At 41.7% G+C, this 7,250-nt stretch overlaps 1 non-coding gene across 1 annotated transcript; it reads right to left on the reverse strand.

Annotated features, from left to right (window-relative positions):
* Positions 1 to 423: 423 nt before the first annotated feature.
* Positions 424 to 494, reverse strand: TRNAG-CCC (transfer RNA glycine (anticodon CCC)). The gene has a single exon. It is a non-coding gene; the product is annotated as a tRNA-Gly (tRNA).
* Between the last annotated feature and the right edge of the window lie 6,756 nt (positions 495 to 7,250).

Raw genomic sequence — 7,250 nt, forward strand, 5'->3', positions numbered from 1 at the left:
ATCCTCTGCTGCTTCCCTTTTTTCCCCTTTATGTTTCAAAAAATTGCCAAACTAGTGACTCCACATACACAAAATGCTGTTTCTTACCTCCATGTCTTTGACTCCGCTATTCCTGGTGATTGAGATGCCTTTTCCTCTCACTTCATCTCCTAATCAGCTCCTGTTGTTGTTAGCTACCACCCCCTACTCATGGTGACCCCATGCACAACAGAAGGAAATGCTGCCTTGTCCTGCACCGTTCCCATGATGGGTTGTGGATTGGACCACTGTGATCCATAAGGTTTTCACTGGCTGCTTTTCAGGAGTAGATCATCAGACCTTTCTTCTTAGTCTGTCTTAGTCTGGAAGCTCCTCTGAAACCTGTTAAGCATCATAGCAACATGCAAATCTCCACTGACAGATGGGTGGTGGCTGCACATGAGAGGCATTGGCTGGGAAGTGAACCCAGGTCTCCCACATGGGAAGTGAGAATTCTACCACTGAACCACCAATGCCTCCAATCAACTCCTAGTCATTCTTTATAAGATTCAGTTCCAAAGGTGTCTTCCCCAAGATGCCTCCCCTACTTCCTCAAGGCCTGGTGACCGTCTCTTGTCTGGACTCCCTGTGCCCCGTGCTGGTTCTCTTAGAACATTGGCTACTTGGGGTAGAAATCAGCAGCTAAGTGGCTAGTCTGGAAATGACTCAGTGCAAGAGGCTTCGGTCTTATTCACCTCTGTGCCCCGGTGCCTGGCACAGAGCCTGGCACCTAGTGGATAATCAGGTAAAACCTGACAAACAGAATTGTCCTGAGGGCTCCTAAGGGTGAAAACTACACCTTGGCCTTTTGAGACCCTCATCTTTTCTTGTCTTTTCTCTGCTCTCAATAACACCTATTTCCCCTATCGGGGACAGAGTAAGGACTCAACAAGTACTGGAGCTAACTTAAATAAATTAGGCATGGGTGGGTAAAGAGTAGATTGTGCTTTTCAATAACTAGAAATTAGAATAATACCAAAGATGGTACCAAGGCAATAATTTATTTCTAAAAAAAAAAAAAAAATAGCTTTTTCCTTTTATCACGGGACTGCTTCCAATCACTTGTTTAAACTGGATGATAGAATAAAAAAAATACGGAAAGAGTAATTTTGAAACATCAACAAATTCACCTAACTAATGTTCCGTGACACTAGACAATCAGTAAGAATGGCACTATTATATGTAAGTAAGAAAGTAGCATGAAACTCAATAAAAAGAGAGATTTTCAGGTTGTTAAATGGAGGCCTAGACAGAAAAGGAAATGAGATGTGTAGGCTTGTAGTAGCACAGTATTTGTCTACAAATACTTGTATAAAATCTGATTTAGAGTTGGTGTGTTTCCATAATGCTGACCTCTCTACTTGAAAATCAAATGTATCAGGTTAAGTTAAAAGTTAGTTTTTCCCCTCAACTCTGGCTTCACTGTTTTATTAGGAAATTTAAACACAAAAACAAAAAAAATTGTGCCTTTGGAGAGCTTTTGAATAGTTTGCCACCAAATCTTGGTGTGCTAGTCAGGCGTGTTTATTTCCTTCTCCTTCCTCCGTGTGTCCCCATGCTCCCTCCACGCAGATCTCTTGGATCATCCTGCATAACTTTGGCCCCGGCCCCTTGCAGAGCCCACCTCTCTCTCCAGTGTGCTTCTAGAAGATTCTCTAGGGAGTGCACGTGTACTCGTGAACAGTCCCTTCTGTTCAGCTTCAATGATGTCCAGGGTTTCTGAAACCATATGAGTGAAGCCTTACTGTTGACCTTGCACCCAGTGTCCTCCAGGAGCCACTAACCACCTAAATGCCCAGGTGGCCCAATACCCTATAGTTCCACCATAGTGAGGTTTCACAAATGGAGAGCATGCCTGCTCCTTAACTGATGTCACAATCCATTGCCTGAACCTCGAAGCAGCATTGTTTTTACCAAGGGTACATAAAGTCCATCTGGGAAAGCAGCCCTGTTAGCTCCTGCCAGTGTGACTGTCTATACAGGGCTTTGCTCAAAGTCCATGAGGCTGGGAGAGGGGATCTAAGCTACACAGCCCAACTCCATCTCCACCACGCTCCAATGATAACAAATAAAAGCCCTCATTCAAAGCTATCTTATCCTTCAGCTCCAAATAACCTCAAGCCAAGATTAAGGCCTCCCACCCAATCCCATGCCTGCAATTTCTAGTGATGTCAGAGGACTTTGGTCCAAGAAAGATGTGCTGGGAAGAGCTGAGCCTTCATCTTTAGATGCTGCCATTATTGAGTTTTATATCCTGAAGTATTCAAGGTCCAGAAAGACCATTCAGTGCCAATTTTAACCATGCGAGAATCTGCCTGAGCAGCTGAGAGGAAGGCTGTATCTGTTGGTACTAATCTGTATGATGAATTGACACATAGGGGATTATTCAAGAACTCTCAGGACTCTGAGACATCCCAAGTTTGAGGCTGTGGCCAGTAAGTCCAGTGTGGTGTGACAGATTGTAAAGTGTGGCCCTGTGTTTAAAAAAGAAGACTTTAGACAAATGCGCCTCTAAAATTTTTACTCTTTTTTGTAAATGTTGAAGGGGCAAACTGCCACCAAGGTCTCAATCAGGCTTAGATATCTTAGACTCACTCCTTCATCTATTCATTCAATTAGCATTTACTGAGGGCCATAACATTTATTATATTAAAAAAAAAAGTGACTCATGGCAACTCTACATGTTTTAGAGTAGAAGCGATCCATAGGGTTTTCAATGGCCAATTTTTCAGAAGTAGATCACCAGGACTTTTATCCTATGAATGGATTTAAACCTCCAACCTTTCAGTTAGCACATTCTAATAACCAGTGTGGTCACTGGGATGGAAGAAAGAGGAGGCACGTGTGCTGAGCACTGTTGGAGGAGCTGAAGATATGTGGCAGTGAACAAAGTTTACATTCTAGGAACAAAGAGAAAGAATTAAAAAAAAAATAATTGGATAATATATCAAATACTAATAAGCTCTATGGAACAACTGAGAAGACTGAATAGAAAATGAAAGGAAATTTTAGAAACTTTTTATCATGGAAGATTACAGGCATACAGAAAAGCAGAAAAGATAGTAAAACAAACTCGCCTAGTAAGCTTCAATAGTGATCAACCTAAGTCCAGTCTTGTTTTACCTATATCACCACCCCTCTTTCCCCCCACCCTGGATTATTCTGAAACAAATCTCAGACATCATATCATTCCTTCTATAAATGATGTTTAGGCATGAATCTGTAAAAGAAAAGGACGGCTATTTGGATAGGGTAGTCAAGGAAGTTGTCTCTAACCTGGAAGAATGAGATATATGAATTGGAAAAAAAGTTCCAGAAGTAGAAACAGCAAGTGCAAACACCCAGAGGTAGTTTGGTGGACTAAGGGGAAGAGAGGACCCAATCCTGAAACAACAGTATGATCAGAAGTTCCTAGAAGGACTGACAACTATTATGGCAAAGCTAATATAGTGCTTACTATATGCCAGGCACAGTTCTAGTGTTTTGTATATATTAACTCATTTAGTTTTCAGAACAACCCTCTGAGGTTGTTGCCACTATTATGATTCCCATTTTACTAAAACTGAAGCAACTGGGACACAGAAAGCTTGAGCGACTTTCCTGACATCATACAACTAGATACTGGAAGCCTTGACATTTGAACCCCAATATAATCTGGTTCCAGAGTTCAGGTTCTTCTTCCTTACACTGTGCTGCTTTCCTTTTCAAGATAGAATGGCTCATTCAGTGCAAATGACATTTCTTTGCAACTTATGAGCAAGTCCAGGTGCATAGACTCAGAGCTGCCCCTCCTGGGTCTCTGTGAACCCACCACCTTTGACCCGCAGCCCCAGACTGCCACCCTTCTCCAGGTCTGATGCTGCTCCCTGACAAGCTCATCCCTTTTCCTACTTCCCTTCCCTTCCCACCAAAATCTGTTTCCTCATTTGCCTATAAGCACCTCGAGGGCAGGAAACATGTCAGTCTATCTTAATCACACTGTCTCCCCTCACATTATGCTTAAAACATGGTGGGCACGGAATAAATATTTGTTAAACGAAGAAATGAATGAGCAATTAGATCATAAAATAAACAATATCACCAGTAAGTAATGAGCTCTTTTAAAAAAATCACCTCTATGAGACCAAACAGTCAACATTTACCCTAAAGCAAAGATGAGAAGGTGCGGGGAGGGGGACAGGGAAGCTTGATTAATGGAAACATAACAACCAGAATGGAAATAATGAGAATGTTGACATACTGTGAAAAATGTAACCTATGTCACTGAATAATATGCTTAGGAATTTTTTAATGGGAATGTAATTTGCTGTGTAAACTTTCACCAAAAACACAATAAAATACTATATAAAAAAAAAGAAAGAAATCAGTAAAAGGCAAGTGATGTTTACAGTATAGCACACAGTATCAATGTTCCATCCAGATCCTGTGAAGTCACTCTTTTCTGGGTGTTACTCTCACCCCCTTGACGGGCTTTCAACAACCAGCACCTGCAGCTCTTCCACAGACTCCCTCGAGCTCTGGAGCCACTTTATTCCAAGAGCAAAAAGTCATCAGGGCCTTTGTGACCCTTGCCTCCACCCCAGGGGCCGTTAACCAATGACTGTCAAATGTGGAATGTGACCACCCAGCTTCTTCGCCTTGAGGTGGGACATCTCTGAGGCCAGCTTACACTCCAGAGCCTCTGCAGGATTAGGCTTCCCCCTTCCCTGTCCTCATCAGGTCTGCTCCTGGGTGGTGCAGTTTACACTCAACTGCTAACCTAAAGGTTGGCAGTTTGAACCCACCCAGCAGAAGCATGTAAGAAAGGCCTGGCAATCTGCTTCCATGAAGATTACAGCCAAGAAAATCCTATGGAGCAGTTCTACTCTGTAACACATGGAGTCACCATGAATTGGAATCAACTCAATGGCAACAAGTTATTAATGTGCAGGAGTCCCTGGGTGCTGTAAACAGTTACCATACTTGGCTATTGACTAAGAGGCTGGAGGTTCGAGTGCACCCAGAGGCACCTTGGAAGAAAGGTCGGGCTATCTACTTATGAAAAATGAGCCACTGAAAATGCTATGGAGCACAGTTCTATTCTGACATACGTGAAGTTCACTATGGGTTGGAGTTGACTAGAGGGCAGCTGTTCTTCCTCTTATTATTAACATGCAAAATTCTAGCTTTAAAAAAAATTCCCGTTAGCCTATATGGCTGTGTATTGAGATGCTAATAGAAAGTTACTATACTTCTAGTTTTGTAAAAAATAGTAATAATAATACATATATATTTACCACGATTTTTTTAAAAAATAAAATATAATTAATTATAAAATGATGCTGAAGGGAATACAACTTCGCACTGATGAATCAAAAGGTATTTTAGGGTATTACAGTGCCTCAGAGACTTCATCGAGATTCTCAGGTCTTCCAGCCCCAGAGGCGCCTCAGCAGTGGTTAATGGAGAGTTCTGGCTCGCGGAAAGTTGAGTGGTCAGCATCTAACATGTTGCCATTTCTGTAGGGAAGTGGGCAGAGAGCAAGCAGCAAAGCTTGGCTCAATTTTAAAACTCACCAAACTGATTTCTAACTGTTATGAGGGTTTTATAGCACAATAATAATCATAGGACCAAGGGGAAAAGCCAAGTAGAATAAACCACACATCAAGGAAGATATTGAGGTGAATATGGCCACCCTCCCAATATTTGTCTACTAGAATTTTCCTTGACCTTTTAAGAGAAGGATTAAAGGTAAGAAGTGCAAGTATTGATTTGTTAAAAGAGTCCCAAGGAACCAAGAGACACATTTTTTTACACATACAGATAGAGGGAAGGTCAAGGACCCAACTTATGTAAATAACCTCTAAAAGCCCCATTGGCCGTCCCGTTTGCAGGCAGCCACTGCTGAGTCATTTCAGACCCAAGATGAATAGTGAAAAGTGCTGAATGCATTTATGAACATCTTCATTTAAAAACAAATGGCACAACAGTTCCCGAGTTCTAAATTGGAAAATTAGTAGCAAAAAGAGCTGCTCCGAAATCCATACTCTATAAAATCCACGTAGCTCATGAGAAGAATGAGAGAACTGTAGATCATGGGCAGTTATGCTCCAATGGACGACTTGGAGCCTGCTGCATTCATAGGACCCTCTTGGAATAAAGGCAACAGTGTCCTAGGTGCTTGGCATAAACGTAGGAATAGAACTCCACTGCTAATTTACCTCATCATGCTGCCATATTTTTGTAACTAAGATTTATAATAGTAGAGCAATGTAATCAGCAAATTTCCATGAAAAGTATCGTGACTACTAATGCTCAGACACAAGAAACCTGAATCATTCCCAGGCTGCAGGATATGAGCCTTTCAGAGAAAGAGAAGACGGGGCAAGACTTGGGGAAAGATAACCCTACCTCAAGTTGTGACTTTATGTTTTTAGCTCAGAGAGTTGCCGAGACTTCATGAAGTTTTCCTTCTCGTCACCATTTAGTGTCCACTGATAGTGAGGATAAGCACAAAGCACTATAGATTGAGGAATATGGATTTATTTCTATTATCAAATTTTTTTAAAAAGTTGCCATGGAAACAATTCCAACTCATGACGACTCCAGGTGTTACAGAGTAAACTGCTCCATAAGGTTTTCTTGGCTGCAATCTTTATGGAAGCAGATCACCAGGCCTTTCTTCTGTGACTCCTCTGGGTGGGTTCCAACCACCCACTTTTAGGTTAGTAATTAAGCACAAACTGTTTGTACCACCCAGGGACCTTATTATTAGATGAGCACCCAGTATATTTCAAATAAATAATGGCAAATCTTAAAGGAAAAAAATTTTTTGAAATCTTCCTGTATGCCCCCTCTATCAAATAATCAACTGTGGGAGCGAACTGCTCACAATATTTTGACATGAGGCAGGAGTTAAACTCCAAAATGGGGATCTTTGTGGAAACCTGGAGCCCTGGTGGCACAGTGACTAAGAGCTCGGCCGCTAACCAAAAGGTCGGCAGTTGGAATCCAACAGCCACTCCTTGGAAACCCTTTGGGGCAGTTCTACACTGTCCTATAGGGTCACTCTGAGTCAGAGTCGACTCAATGGAAACAGGTTTGGTTTTTAGTCTGAAATACTTGAAAGCAGCATATTTGTCTTTTAAATCATGAAACTCACCTCTTCTAGTAATCATGTTAGTTCTCTGATCGGGTCCTTCAACTTACCCTTTTAAAAAAGTAAACAAAAAGTGCCATATAGAGAACACAGT

The sequence above is a fragment of the Trichechus manatus genome, unplaced genomic scaffold, assembly GCF_000243295.1.
Source record: "Trichechus manatus latirostris isolate Lorelei unplaced genomic scaffold, TriManLat1.0 scaffold00114, whole genome shotgun sequence".
Classification (NCBI taxonomy): domain Eukaryota; kingdom Metazoa; phylum Chordata; class Mammalia; order Sirenia; family Trichechidae; genus Trichechus; species Trichechus manatus.